The 14,817-nt window shown below is 36.5% G+C and overlaps 1 pseudogene; it reads right to left on the reverse strand.

Moving 5' to 3' along the window:
• Positions 1 to 10,856: 10,856 nt before the first annotated feature.
• Positions 10,857 to 14,175, reverse strand: LOC103726688 (annotated as a pseudogene).
• Positions 14,176 to 14,817: the final 642 nt, after the last annotated feature.

A 14,817-nucleotide genomic window follows, 5' to 3' on the forward strand; every position in this document is an offset into this window, starting at 1 on the left:
GGAAGGTGAGGGAAAGGCAGCACACCAAGCCAGGTTTAGGCAAGCTCCCATATCTGGAGGATCTCATGTATCCTAAAAGAGCTGAGATAGTGGGGTGCAAGGAGGTGGGATTATTTTTAAAGCCCACTCTACAAGAGGAATGTCTAGCACTTCAAATATGGCTAAGAACACCCTGGTTGAGAAGCTCATTGTTCTGAGGCTCCATTGTTTTGCTAAATGAAAATAGTATCAAACTGCACCTCCCCATGGCTCAGGTGTCATTATGGAAGAAAGGGCAGGAAAACTCTAAAAGCATGGTTGACAAGGACTGGAGAAATTTGTGTCTTCTGACATGCTAAGACCACAGGATTTGTGAACTCACAGCAGCTGTGGCTTCCCACATAAGAGCTGCACAACAGTAAGCTGTTCAACATTCTAGCCCAGAGAAAGGAAGGTAATCCTCTACCAACTGAAGAACTGCGAATATTTGATTGCTTCTAAGAAAGAGGGAGAGACAGTTTTCTTTAAGTGTATTGACTCCTAGTAGGTTGTCCCAGCATCAGTAGATGAATCCAAACCTAGAAGTGTGGGAATTCTACAAATTGAAGTCACTGCATTATTAAAGTTAAAAAAAAAAAAAAAAGACACTAAATTAGTGTGGTAGGCAAGCTAGAGTAGATTGCCCCACACTCACAGGTATGTGGATGATACAAAAGATAGTGGTTGTGGTCCTTTGAATGAGAATGTCCCTCATAGGATCCAAGTATTTAGAAACTTGGTCCCCCTTTGGTGGCACTGTTTTGGGAAGTCTTAGTAGGTGGGCCCACGCTAGAGAAAGCAAGTCACCGGAGATAGGCTTACAGGTTCTTAAGCCTGGCAAGATCTCCATTTGCTCTCTTCTTCCTATGCCTGCTTCAAGACGTGAGAGCTTAGCTTCTGTTCCTACTCCAGCCACCTCTGCCACCACGTCTTCCTTCCATGATGGACTCTTGCCCTTTTGGAACCATAGACTAAATAAACTCTTCCTTTTATAAGTTCCCTTGGTTATGGTGTTTCTATCACAGCAACAGAAAAGCAACTAATACAATAGTACATTAAATTTTCCAAAAAAACAGACATGAAATTACTGGTTTATGGAGGTGGGTGGGTCTGGAAGGAGTTAAAGGGAGGAACTGAGGGTGAATATGATCAAAGCATAATATATAAAATTCTGAGAAAAATAAAAATATTTTAGAAGACTAAAAATGATGGATTAAAAATTCTATGAAACCCTAGTGAAATAATAACAGAAGATATTTAATAGGCATTTCAACAACAGACACAACAAAATGAGTTGGACAGTATTATTCATATCTGCCATATAAGCATCAGATTTGCTTCAATCATGGATGAGACAATCTTAGATGATTCTACTTCCCTTTTGAGTATCTCTTTAGAAACAGAAAATGAAAACGTAAGGGCTTGCACTTAGGAGTCAAATTAATATGGACCTGACAGAAATTTTTTACACTTTATTTATATGCATATATGCAGGTGTGCGCCCATTTTCTCCCCTGTGTATGTTCATATGTGCATGTGCATGTGGATGGAGACCAGAGGATGATCTAGGGGGTTATTTCTCAGGAGCTGTCCACCTGGTTTTGTTGATAGGTTCTCTCACTGGGACATAGTTCACTGATATCACAAGGCTGGTTGATTAGCAAGGCCTAGGCATCTGGCTCTCTTTGCCTCCCCATTGCTGGCATTACAAGTGCATACCACCACAATCACATTTTTCTTTGGTTGCTAAGGAAATAAAACTTAGGCCCTCCTTTTTGTGGAGTCAGCACCTTAGTGACTATTTTCTAAGTTCCACAGAATTATAATTTTTATCTAGAAATCATTTTTCCATATTGCCCAATCTTTTATCTATCTGTTGAAAGGAATGTTTTTTTTTCATTCTTTTACCATTTAATTTGTAGATGGATTTCCCAATCAATGTTTCAATTAAAAATAAGGTGGTGGTGGTAGAATACACCTTTAATCCCAGCACTAAGGAAGAAGAGCCAGGTGGATCTCTGTGAGTTCAAGGCCAGCCTGGTCTACATAGTGAGCTCCAAGACAGCTGGGGCTATAGGGAGACCCTGTCTCAAAAGGCCAAAATAACAATAATAATTATATATATATCCATATGAAAATTTTGAGTTAGTGTTTGGTTTTTGTTGATTCGTTTTTACTCTTTTGCACATATAAAATTATATATATATATATGTGTGTGTGTGTATGTATGTATTTGTATGTATTTATTTGAGTCATGGTCAAGCTATGTAGCCCAGGCTATTCTCAAACTCAAGATCTTCCTGCCTCAGCCTTCCACGTGCTGAATTATAAGATTCTGCCTCCACGTGCGGCTAATTAATCAGTTTTAAAACAAATATAATTTATAATCTGGATATTTTTATGTCCCATACTTTTTTGTTTGTTCGCAGAAGAGTTTCTTATCACATATCCCAATCTGGACTGGAGTTTACCATGTGTAGTTCAGCTGTTTTACATGGGAGACATTAGAAATCCTCCACTCACCCTAGACAGTCAACCAAGAATGGATCAAACTAAGGATGCCACCATAATCCAATTTGGTAAACTGATTGACTTTATTGGGGTTACTTAAGGAATGTAGGTACAGGGTTACTTTCAGGACCATAAATGACTCAAAGAAAACTGCAACACAGAATTCTACGCAAGCTTGAGTGACAACTCATGAAAGCAAGACATCTGGAGACTGTCCTGTCCAGGTAATTGAGTTGGTCTGAATCTCTTCCCTGCAGTTCATTTGGTTTCTGCTTCTTCCAGGCAACTCAGCTGTTCCAGAGTCTACTAGGTAGCTCGACTTGTTTGAGAGTGTCTTGCTGCAGTCCTTAGGGTTATGGTTTACAGTTTGAGCAGGGAATGCCCTAATGCCTTCCTGAAGTGATTTGCTTTGTTTACATCCTAAATTTAATGAGCTTCTCTGCAGGATGAAATGTTTCCTCTCCCTTCAAAATATCCTGTTGTTTACCTCTCTTTAGATATCCTGTTGTTTACCTTCCTTTTGAAGATCCTGTTGCTTATCCATGTCTTACAAGATGGAATGTTTTGTCTCAGGGTAAATTGCTGCACAACATTATAGAGTTTGGCCTAATTGAAAACTCATAGCTCTCCTCCTGCTTCAGTTATGAGTACTGGAATTACAGAAGTGAGCTACCACAATCTTTTGTGCTCCAAAAATATGTATCATAAAATCATTATTCTGCAAGATAGTATTAAGAGGTATTATCTTTGAGAGATGGTATGAATCTGAGGGCAGAACCTTCATAAGTGAAATTAATACTACATGAGAGACTTGAAGGCACATCTCTACTTTTTATATGTGTTAAAACATAAAGAAAATACCATGGATGAAGCAGTGTGTCCTTACCAAACGCTGAGGCTTTAGCACCTTTCTTTGTGACTTATACTAAAGTTCCCTAATGATTTGTTTATAAGCCACCCAGTTATGTCGCATCATTATAAACAGGAGCTTGATCAGAATAAGAGGCTCTCCATCTGGAATTACTTAACAAGTAGTAAAAGGTTTAGGATTTTCAATCAATAAAACCTGCCATGAAATTAGCATATATGAAAAATTAAGGTTTAAATATTATGCAAGAATTAATCACAGAAGGGCAAACACCAAACAATATGTCTGGACTCTAAGGCTTACAGTAGTATATCAGGGCTCCACCAGGAGTAGATAGGCCTGCCTCTCCAATATTGCCTGTGTTAATTTTGGCCTCATGCACTGTATACTCAGGAGTTTCATGAAGAGCATGAGAAACAGCTTCACACTGCTCAGCAAGAAACTTGTCTCAATATGAGCCTAGGGACTTCACTTCGTGTAAATCTCCATCTTCCCCCTCACTCTGATACCTTGCAAATCTGTAAAAGCAACACTATACCACATGGGCAAATCCAAATTCTGCTGGTACTAGAGATGTAGCTTGGCACCTTTGGAATACAACTGCAGCATCCTCTCTTTGCCTTCAGGTCTGAATCTGACAAAGCACTTTCATAGGTACGCTTGCTTCAGCAGAATGTCCTAGAGCTACTTGGCCAGGCATTCTATTTTCAAATAAAAGTTTTCTTTTCATATTAATTTACATTGTTGCATATTGGGGCTCTCCAGAGGTGGGTTTTCCCATAAGGAACATTTTCTATTCTTCAAGCACAAAATCCAAGTTTCTCTTTAATAGCAGTAGTCTTTACAGTCAATTACAGCCACTTTGTCCTCTCCTTTACTGAAATCTTACACTTGATATTTCTATTTATTTTTAAAATTTCTGCTCCTTATGCTTTAGATTTTCTCAAACAAAATCTCTATATGCACAGTGCATTCATTTCACACCCTGAATGCTATACTATTGGAATGGGGAGAGAGAGGGACTCCTAGAGGGTTCTTAGTCTCATTCATAAATGAATTTAAGAATGGACCCAAAAGGAAGCTTTTAGAATTTTATTAGAATTGTAAAAAAATAATCCTGAGGGCAAGCAGGCTAGTAATCTTGACAGCTACCTTGAGAAGAATGGCAGGGAGAATGAAAGAAAGCCATGAATTCGTGCAGATTTAGAGCCCACTTGGAGGTCAGATGACAAGGGGCTCACTGGCAGCCACATGGCTGGGAGATGGAAGCTTTGGAGAAAAAATAAAAATATACGTGAGGCTAGGGACAGCATATTTAGAAAAGGGTTAAGAAAAAGAAAAGGAGAGATTAGGTTTTTCCAAAGAATTCAGAAAAGTGGGCAGACTTACAGACAGTATACATGACTGTGGCTGGTCTAGAAGTTCTGTGCTAGGAGACAGGATTTCAGGCAAGAAAATTCTCTATCTCATTAGGACAGGAGGTATTCCACCCATCGATTTAGCATAACTTAAGGGCAACCCACCTTCCTAGTGGTGGTCCTATGAGGAGATGATTGACCAGTGAAACTGGAAAGGTGAGTCTTCCAAGAGATAGACTATTTTATAGTCGTGACCAGTTAGACTTATGGGGCATTTTTCTACTCTAATACTATCTTGAAATTTCTTCTGCTAAGCAGATTCATTGATTACTTTTGAAATAAACCTCACACAAATTAGCAAGATATGGACAATAAATAGCCATTGTTTTCCTTTACTAGAAAGTAATACAAATTGTCTATTGTCCAATTCCCAATAGAATCCTTGCCCCTCTGGCTATACAACCTCATGTGCACAGTATTTACTTTCTTTCTTTCAATGGTTGTTTTGGTCCCCTAAGTTTCCAGTAGATTAGCCCAATAAACTCAGCTTATAGTGCTCTAGGGATTTTCCAACTTACAGATCCAAATTCTTCAGCATTTATTCTGCAAACTGGTCCCAAAGGATTATGAACCACGTGCTTAGGTTATTGCTAACAGTTGTGTTACTCCTGGTACCAAATTTCTATATTAGATACTACTACTGCTACTACTACTACTACTATAACTACGACTACTACTACTGCCATGAAAATATCTGGTGAAAGCACTTGTAGGACAAGTAGTTTTGGTTGACTATATGTAGGGAAAGGCAAAGCAGAGGGAATAATTTGACCCATGGTTGCAACTGCAACAAAAGGGGAATGCGGAATCATCAGGCTGTTTTCTTAATTTTTCATTCAGTCCTGTACACCAACCCATATGATAGTGCTATGCACTGTTCAAACTGGAATCAGATTCAAACAGGATCTTCCACCTTCAATTAAACATCTCTAAAATTCCCTGGACGACATACCCACAGGTATGTCTACTAGGTGATTCTAAATCCAGTCAGGTTGACAAAAATGAAACATCACAATACTGTAAAATCCTTTTCACATTTAACTTTCTTAAGCTGTACCCTGGGTATATTTTCAATTCCCATTTTCATGTTTAAACTTATGAAATAAAGCACTTTCAAATCTCATACAGTAGTGTGAATTTGAAAGTACCTTAGCTTACAGATAAACATTCATATCTTCTTTTCTGTTCCATATATTAACCTTTTTGCAAGGAGACAAATCCCTGTTTCTCTCACATAAATCTAGAAACTCCTTTTATGATTTTTTTCCTGCCTCTATTACCTATTTTTACATTTTATCATTACAGTGTCATTTGTGCCTCTAACAAGCATAGTGGGAGGTTCTGGCTAGCAATGACAGTTTTCAGTTTGCCACTGCTTCTTTATTAACCACACAGCTATGCTTGGTGCAATTTTAATAAATATCATTATTGAATGAACCATTGCAAAAACCATTACACTTTAGCTTAATAATAGTTGAAAGAGGAAATTACAGATTTTTTATATCTCAATAATATTGTCAAGAAGGAGATACTGCACACAGTGGTTATTAATGGAGAAAAGGCTAAACTGCCCATTTCTAAATAGTTTATGCAATAGTGTTATCAGGTTTGCCATCATTACACCATTCCAAATACTCAATGTGATTTAGCACAAGAGGGGACCTGTTTCTAACAAGGGGTCTCATTTTATGCAAGCTCAAAATACTGATGTAGAAAATTCTTATATCTACTTATTTGTCTTGAGAAATAGAATTATTTCAACAGACCACAAAAACAAACCAGTGTGATTTGCATATTCTTTTAAAGTCTCAAACTGCAAGAAGTCAAATAATAAGGAAAAGGTGATTTGATGAGTGTGAGATCATTACAATATTTAAATGCTGAATCATTTCAAGTATATTCATGCTATGCTCATCTTCACAAAGAAGTTGCAAATGCCCGTGGATGATGAATACCCAATCATTGGTCCCTCTGATATGGCCTATGTTTGGATGGTGAATGTGTACACTTTCTCTGAACATTCACATCTATAAACTTTTTTCTTATGATTATCTAATGTTTCATTTATGTTTGTTATCAGAATAATGAATTACAATTCACTTGATAAATTTTCAGATGTCAATTTTATATATCTTTCACTCTCAAAACATAGGTTAGCCTGGGAATTCATAATTGCTTTGGTTTTGTGTGTTGTGTTTTCTCAAACACCATTTCTATAAAAGAGGAATTTATAACAAACAGTAGAATAGGAAACAAACGAAAAGAAGCAGGAATAGATATGGAGAGTCTACATGTACATAGTGAAATGACAACATTCTCTTCAATGGCTTTCATTATTATGAATATTTTCTAAATATTTTATTTGTTATTTTTACTTTATGTGTATGAGTGTATTGTGTGCATGTGTGTGAGTGCACCCGTATTGTGCAATGCCATGGAGGTCAGAGGAGGGCTTTGGATTCCCTTGGAACTGAAGTAAAGGATGGTTCAAAGCCATCATGTTGGTGCTGGGAATCGAACCCAGGTCCTCTGCAAGAGAGGTCAGTGCTCTTAACTGCTGAGCCATTTTTCTAGCCCTTATTATAAATATTTTTAGCTCATAGGCAGTGAATCAACATAGATCATAAACTTAAGCATGAATAATCAGGTGGTCTTTGAAAGAATACTAAAAATGAAGGATAATAGGGAAAAATAGCTTTTTCAGTAAACAAGATAATAAAATAATAAAAACTAGATATGAATATGCAAGCAAAACCACAATCATTCAGACATCTAGCTTAAATCACATTAAAAGTTAACTCAAAGAGACTTAAGAATTAATCTGTTGAGTAGAAGCATAACATTCCCAGAGGAGTCAATTCTTGGATCTATCATACCAAAAGCTTGGGCAATAAAGACTAATACTCATTGTACAACGCATTGAACTATTCTTCTTAGGTAACTGAGAAAATATTTCTAAGACACACAGTTGTTAACTTGTTAATTTGAGAAACATGTAAAAACTTCTACAAGTCAATAAGGGGAGAAAATTTCAACAAATTACTTGAATATGTATTTCCCCAAAATGTGTAAAAATTACTAATAAGTATCTAAAACTGGTAAACATCAATAATTAGAATGGAAATAGAAATTTAAACTACAATGTGGTAGTACATTATACAATTAGGGTTTTTTGTTTTAGAAATATTATATGTGTGTGTGTGTACATGTGTGTTTGAGTCCGTGTGTGTGTGTGAGAATCTAAGAAAATTTTATTCTCATGCACTATTATTGGGAATATAAAATGATACAATCACTATCAAAAACCAGAAGGAAGTCCTTTGTAAACCTCAAAGTACACTACCAAATATTCCACTAATCCTACTTATTTGTCCAGGTTTAAAAAAAATTAAATGAAGACCTTGAGAATATATCTTCACTATTATGTTCATTGGAAGAACAGACACAGTAGTCAAGAAAATGGTGCAAGCTTTATACAAAGACAGATAAATGGATGTAGAAATCCATTGTATGTTTTCTGTGAAAATGTATGATGTAATTATATTTAGACTTTTGAAAGAAATGGATTCTTCCAATCTTGACAACACAGGAAGCATTACCTTACTACATACCTGGTCAAAAATACAATTACTGCCTGATTCTATTTTATATGACATATGTAACATAGTCAAACTCATAAATCTGTAAATATGATAGTGATTTCCAGTGACAAAAGACGGTGAAAGGGAGTTGTTCTTGTATAGTTAGCAAACTTCTAGTCATTCCAAGTGGATACATTTTAGATTTCTACTGTACATCTACTGTCTACAGTTAAAAATACCTTACTCTGTACCTCCAAATAGATAAAAGGTTTGATATCACATTAAATATGTTTTGCCACACATAGAACACATATAAAGAATAGAGAAAGCAGGAAAACATCTTGTAAGGAAGATTTGAGAGTTGCTGGAAGGTCTGTTTTCTTGATTGTGGTAATGCTATCACAGGACACTGCAGATGTTCAAACTTACAACAAAATTAATATGTCCAGGTATTTGTATTATGTGTCATTTTATGTCTGATAAAGATAGTAAAGCTTTACACACTTAATGTATGTTGTGTTTAGCTATAATATTGGATTTTCTTATGAAATATTTCTTTTTCATGCTTTTTCTATACCATAGTACCAGCTACTACATCACAAATAACTTAAAACCTTTCTATGTATATGATTTAGAAAACCAAGACAAAAAAATAGTACAATGTCTAAATGAAATGTGAGTAAACAAATAGAGCTTAACATGTAGAGAGGAATATGTGAGCAGGAAGAATTGATATTCTTCAAAACTACTGCAGCTTTTAAATGTGCTTAATATGTTCAACTTATAAATTTAAATTAATTTATTGCAATAAATTAATAAAATTCATTCCAGACTGAAACTAAAATTGATACTTTAAATATCTTTCTTTCCAGTAGTATTTATTTTGTAATGTCTAGATTATCTAATTTATACATTCTACCCACTGAACATATGCTTGCTATTTTTTGTTAGCAGTTTCCTTTCTGCAATTAAATTCATGAGCTTTCAGAGCATATTTGCATAGATCACAATGCCCTGCTAAAGTTATGACTTAGATTATGAAAAAAAGACGGTGATAATTTTGCTTTGGTAAACACATTGACATCAAGACAAATCTTGAATGGAGCAAAATGTAGCAGCTTTTATACTCAGAAATATCTTGATCTGATCCAAGAAGCAGGGAATATTCCTGCTTTAATTGCTTGTCCTGAAGCTCTCTCAGTCTACTTTTCCTTATAATACGAAATTTGTATCCTGGTTAATTTTATAAACTTAACACAAACTAGAATCACATGGGAAGGCGAAACCTCAATTGAAGAATTTACCACAATGTATATGTGTGAGGGGGCATTTTCATAGTTGCTAATTGATTTAGGAGGATGCAGTCCACTGTGGTTAGTGACATACTTGGCAAGTATGCCTGGGCGGTGTAGGAAAGATAACTGAACCAGCCAGGTAGAGCAAAAGAGTAAGACATGTAGCTCTGCTGTTTTTGCTTCAGTTCATACCTCTGGGCTCCTGCTTTGAGTTGTGCCTTACTCTTCGTCAATTGTGGACTATGACTTGTCATCTGAAATAAACCCTTTCCTCCCCAATTTGGCTTTGGTGTTTTGCTACAACAACATAAAAAGAAAACTAGGAACCAAGTGTGGGGTATTGTAGAGATGAACTTGACCATGTTATTTTTCATCAGGAAGGTAGAGGATTCAGAAGCTTTAGATTGAAAAACCTAATGAGGTCCCAGAGTATACTGAGTGGTTGTGGGAGCTCAGAAGTTAAAACTGATGAAAGAAATAAGAAATATTTATTTAGGTGATAGAGGCCTAGCTTGTGAAGTTTCAGAGGGAAGTTTAAGAGTTCCTCAAAGACTCTATTCGGGCTGTTTGTGTGACATTTTAAATTAAAAATCTATGATTTGTGGTCAGCCAATGCTGAAAAATCTATTATGATTAACAAAAGACCAGCACCACTGAGGTATTACCTGTGCTTTACAGGAGCAATTTATTTTGATTAGCTGTGGCTGAAAAATCAGCTGTGATTAATGTGGTACCACCATTAATGAGAAGAAATCTTCTGGGAAATGTTCCCTCAGGGTCAGTCCACAGAAGCTGTGGGCTAGGAGGACCAAAGCTGAATCTAAATCTGGTAGCTGAACTTGGTAAAATGTATGAGTCTCCCAATGGTACTGGTTTTGAAGACATGAAAGAATCATAGAAAGCAATGGAAGCTAGGCACTATGAGAGGCCAGGAAAGGTCACAGGTGAAGATATAGCTTAATTGCAGTGGTTATTCCAGCATATTGGATGTGTTAAGAGTTTGACACATTCAGCAAGAATAGTGGCAGGTATGGAGTGGAGCCAACAAGCAGTGTGTGATGAGTTTGGCACATTCAGCAAAGGGAGCTACCCAAGCCTTTGAGGATTTTTTTTTTTTTTACCCCTTTAATGTATCAGTTATTTAATTAGGTTCTTGGTAAGAAACTTAGAACACCAATTTGTGAGGATACATGCCATTTGTCAGAGCAAAGAGATCTCAGGTAGCCCTTGAGCTGAGGAACAGCTTTGATCTTTGGCAAAATTTGTGAGTCCACAGCTTTCTGATCAATGCTGCACTGGTCTGTAATCTCATATTTCTCTTTCTCTGTGTTTTTATGCAGAGGACCTTGGTTAAGGGTGAGAGGTCAAGTCACAAGTAGCAAGCTACTGGCCAGCAGCCTTAGGAAAACCACTCTTTTGCCCCTGTGGCACCCAGGAAGGATGATCAGGATGGTCCCAGGGGTGATGCTGGCTTGCAGCTTTCTCAGATGCTGACTGGGGGCTTTTATAATCATGGCTCAGCAGCTTCCAGACACATCCGCAGGAGGATAATACCCAGGTATCTTCCAAAGCTTGACAACATGATTGCCACCATTCTCGTCTCCACCAACTGGTTTTAGGACCATAACAAGAACCTTCATTTTTTTTTTTCTTTTCAACCTTGGATTTAGCAGCTGAGTACTTTCTTTTCTAAAGAGCCTTTTGGAATACATAGCAGACTGGGAGTATCTGCCAATTCCTCTAACCAGGACAGGGTTTCGGCTGCAGTGAGGCTTCCCCTTCTTCAGCTTTTTTACTTTAGGCCCTCCCTTTAGGGCTTACAGTGATGTGTTTGTATATCAGGTTAACAAGGGTCCTCTGTGTTAGTTTTTGTCAACTTGATATGAACTAGAGTTACCTAGGAAGCTGGAATCCGAACATAAGCATCACCTTCATTGGATTGGCCAGTCCATGTAGCATTTCTATGAGTGCTAGATGATTTAGGGGGGTTCAGTCCACTGTGGTTGATATGACACCTGGGCAGTTGAATCTGGGCTATATAGGAAAGTTAGCTGAGTAAGCCAGGGAAAGCAAGTCAGCAAGCAATATCCCTTTATGGTTTCCACTTCGGTTCCTAATTCCCAGTTCCAGCCTTGAGCTCCTGCCCTGGCTATCCCCAACCATCCACTGTAACTTGTAAGCTAAAAGAAAACTTTTTCTCCATGAATTTGTTTTGATCAGTATCTTATCAAAGAAACTGAAAAAGCAAAAGTAAAACAATATACAATATAATTCAGACAAATATTTCCTGTAACTTTCAGTTCTTGAAATTTTGGGCTTACGATGCAAATTAGATTCTTAAAAAGTTGGTGAAAAAAAGGCAGCTGACAACTTGATCACTACAAAGCATTAAAGAATGGTTGTTTCCTTATGTATTTCTCATTCCTTTGTTCATTATAGGTCTCCAAATGTTCACACTGGAGTTTCAATCTAAAATTTCATCAATAGAGTAGACTATAATGAACCTTTATTAATGGATCCTTAAAAGAAAAGCACTTTAAAATTCACTGAATATCTTAATTTTAAACATAATCAGTAAAAATATTTCAAAAACATGCTTTATTTATACTTCAATGCAGTTTCACAAATCCTAGTGTTTTGTTGAAACTAATAGAAATATATTCACTATAATTTTAAATTTACATTTTACTTGGCAAGAGCATTTAACATGAGAACCTTTCTACTAGCAAAACATTCAGGGTATAAAAGTATTGTTGATGATAGGCACAGTGTTTGACAAACTCATGAAGCTCTTTCAATATATTTTAAGTGAAGCTTTATGGCAGTGAATACTATCTAATTCCCATTTTTAGCAGCATCTAGGCAACATCCATTCTATTTGAGTCTCTCTCTCTGTCTTTCTCTGTCTCTGTCTGTCTCTCTCTTTCCCTCCTATCCCCCTTCTTTGTTGGAACTATTATCATTATTATGGGCACAGCCATTGCAGCATTAGGCTGTGGCAGCTTGCCTTGACTTAAGCATTGGAGAAAGAATGCTTCCACCTTGGGAGTTCCCCTGCTCTCTGCTTCTGTGGTCTGAGTTGACAGGCTATGCTTCCCTGATTAATTGGCAGTCTTGGAAACATAACCAAAGAGCTCTGTTTCAGTTTATGGGCACCAGAGTTTCTCAGCACTGTTAGCTTGGTTTCTATGTAGAAATAATGAATTATAGTAGTTGCTAAGAGTAATCACAAACAGTACACCTTATATCTATACTGTAAACATTGTGTGAGTTTCAGTTGGTGAAGTAATGTATTCTTGGTGGTAACATAATGTATTCTTGGTTATTCCTTGGTTACTTTCTGCTTAGTGATGTATCCTTAGTTATTCCTTGGTTACTCCAGATCCGATTCCTATATAAGCTTGCTTTAGTTCACAATAAACATACACTGGCACATAGACCTCTGCAACTCCTGTGTCTTGATTTCTATCCGTGGGATCCCCAAGCCCTTCAGGCTTGGACTATGGTCACTGCACTGTGACACTTCTCAATTCAGAATATTTCTGTTTATCTAATACTTGAACTATCCAGGTATTCCCGTTTTTCCTCCAACTGCCTCAGCCTCATTAGTATTGAGATTACAGGTGTGTACCATGGGACCTAGATTTATTTGACTATCTTCAGTACTTTATTTAAGCAAGGAGAATTATATGTTATTTATATTTCTGTAATGGTTTATTTCATGTAACATGAAATTCAGAATTCATCCACATTGACATACGTTGCAGTATTCTGTTATTTTTACACCACATTTCTCTCTTCCATTAATCATTGACATTCATATTGTTTCTATATATTGTTTATAGTGATAAAAATTGCAAAAACTATGAGAGTACGACCCCCCTAAAAATCCTGGTTTTAACTTAAAGAGTGTTGACAGACACAGATGGTAGTTCTCTTTGTCATTTTCTGGAAACATCCATTTGTTTTCAATAATGGAAACCCTAGTTTGTGCTCCTTCTAATAGTGTGCAAAGATCTCTATTTCTCTATGTCCTGTTCAACAGTAGTATTCATTTGTAATCTTTGAATAATAGTTATCCTGGCAGGCGTGTTGTAATTTCTCATTGTGGTTTTTACTGTGATTGCTGACATTGAGTATTTGTCACATATATTTGCTGGCCATTTTGTATACTCTATTTGGATAAATGTGTATTCAATTTTGTAGCTCTTTTTTGTGGTGTTTAATGCAGTTATTAGGAGTTTTGTTTTTGTTTTTATTGGTATTTTTAACTTTTGTTATTGAATTGGAAGAATCTCTGATGTATTTTGTAAAGTAATTGGAACAATATGGCAGTGTTATGAAGATAGATGTATAGACCTATTAAACAGGGTAAAGAGTTCAGAAACAAATCCATCCACATGTCATCAACTGACCTTTGAATAATACATGGATTCATACAGAGAACTTGAAGAAAAATGATGTTGCACAAACTGGATATCCATGTGCTAAAATACATAACTTCACTCTTGTCTTATACCATGCAGAAACATCAACATAACACAGATTATAGACATTAAAGCAACTAAAACTCTAAGAGAAAGAAGAAGAAAAACAAGACAAACCTTTTCATTTCCTGAGCATTTCCTTCTTGGTTATGACATCAAAACCACAAAAAAAAAAAAATGAAAGCAAAGTTAGACAAGCATGATTATAACTTCGCTGACAAAAAAGTCACCAGAGTGAAAGGCCATCTATGGAATGGGAGAAAATATTTATTAATGAAATCCGTATCATACTCATGGCTTCAAATTACCCCTTAATGTACGTACATTGTTAAGAAAATATATAGACCTTATACATTAAAGCACCCCCTTAGCACAGTTACACACACACACTCACACACACACACTCACACACACACACACACACACACACACACACATTTTCAACTTTCAGTGTGGATATCAATAAAAATCAATTGAAAGACATATCCTAAGAGCAAGTCTAATAAACCACCTTTGAGCCTGGAGCAGCCTTGAAAAAGCAAGCTCTGCTGTGAAAATGAAAGAAAGCTCCATAAGTTCCGTATGTTCCTTTTTCTTCCAGTTTGTTTTAATAAATTTTAAATCACTCCATCTCAAAGA

The sequence above is a fragment of the Nannospalax galili genome, unplaced genomic scaffold (assembly GCF_000622305.1).
Source record: "Nannospalax galili isolate Female #2095 unplaced genomic scaffold, S.galili_v1.0 scaffold227, whole genome shotgun sequence".
Classification (NCBI taxonomy): domain Eukaryota; kingdom Metazoa; phylum Chordata; class Mammalia; order Rodentia; family Spalacidae; genus Nannospalax; species Nannospalax galili.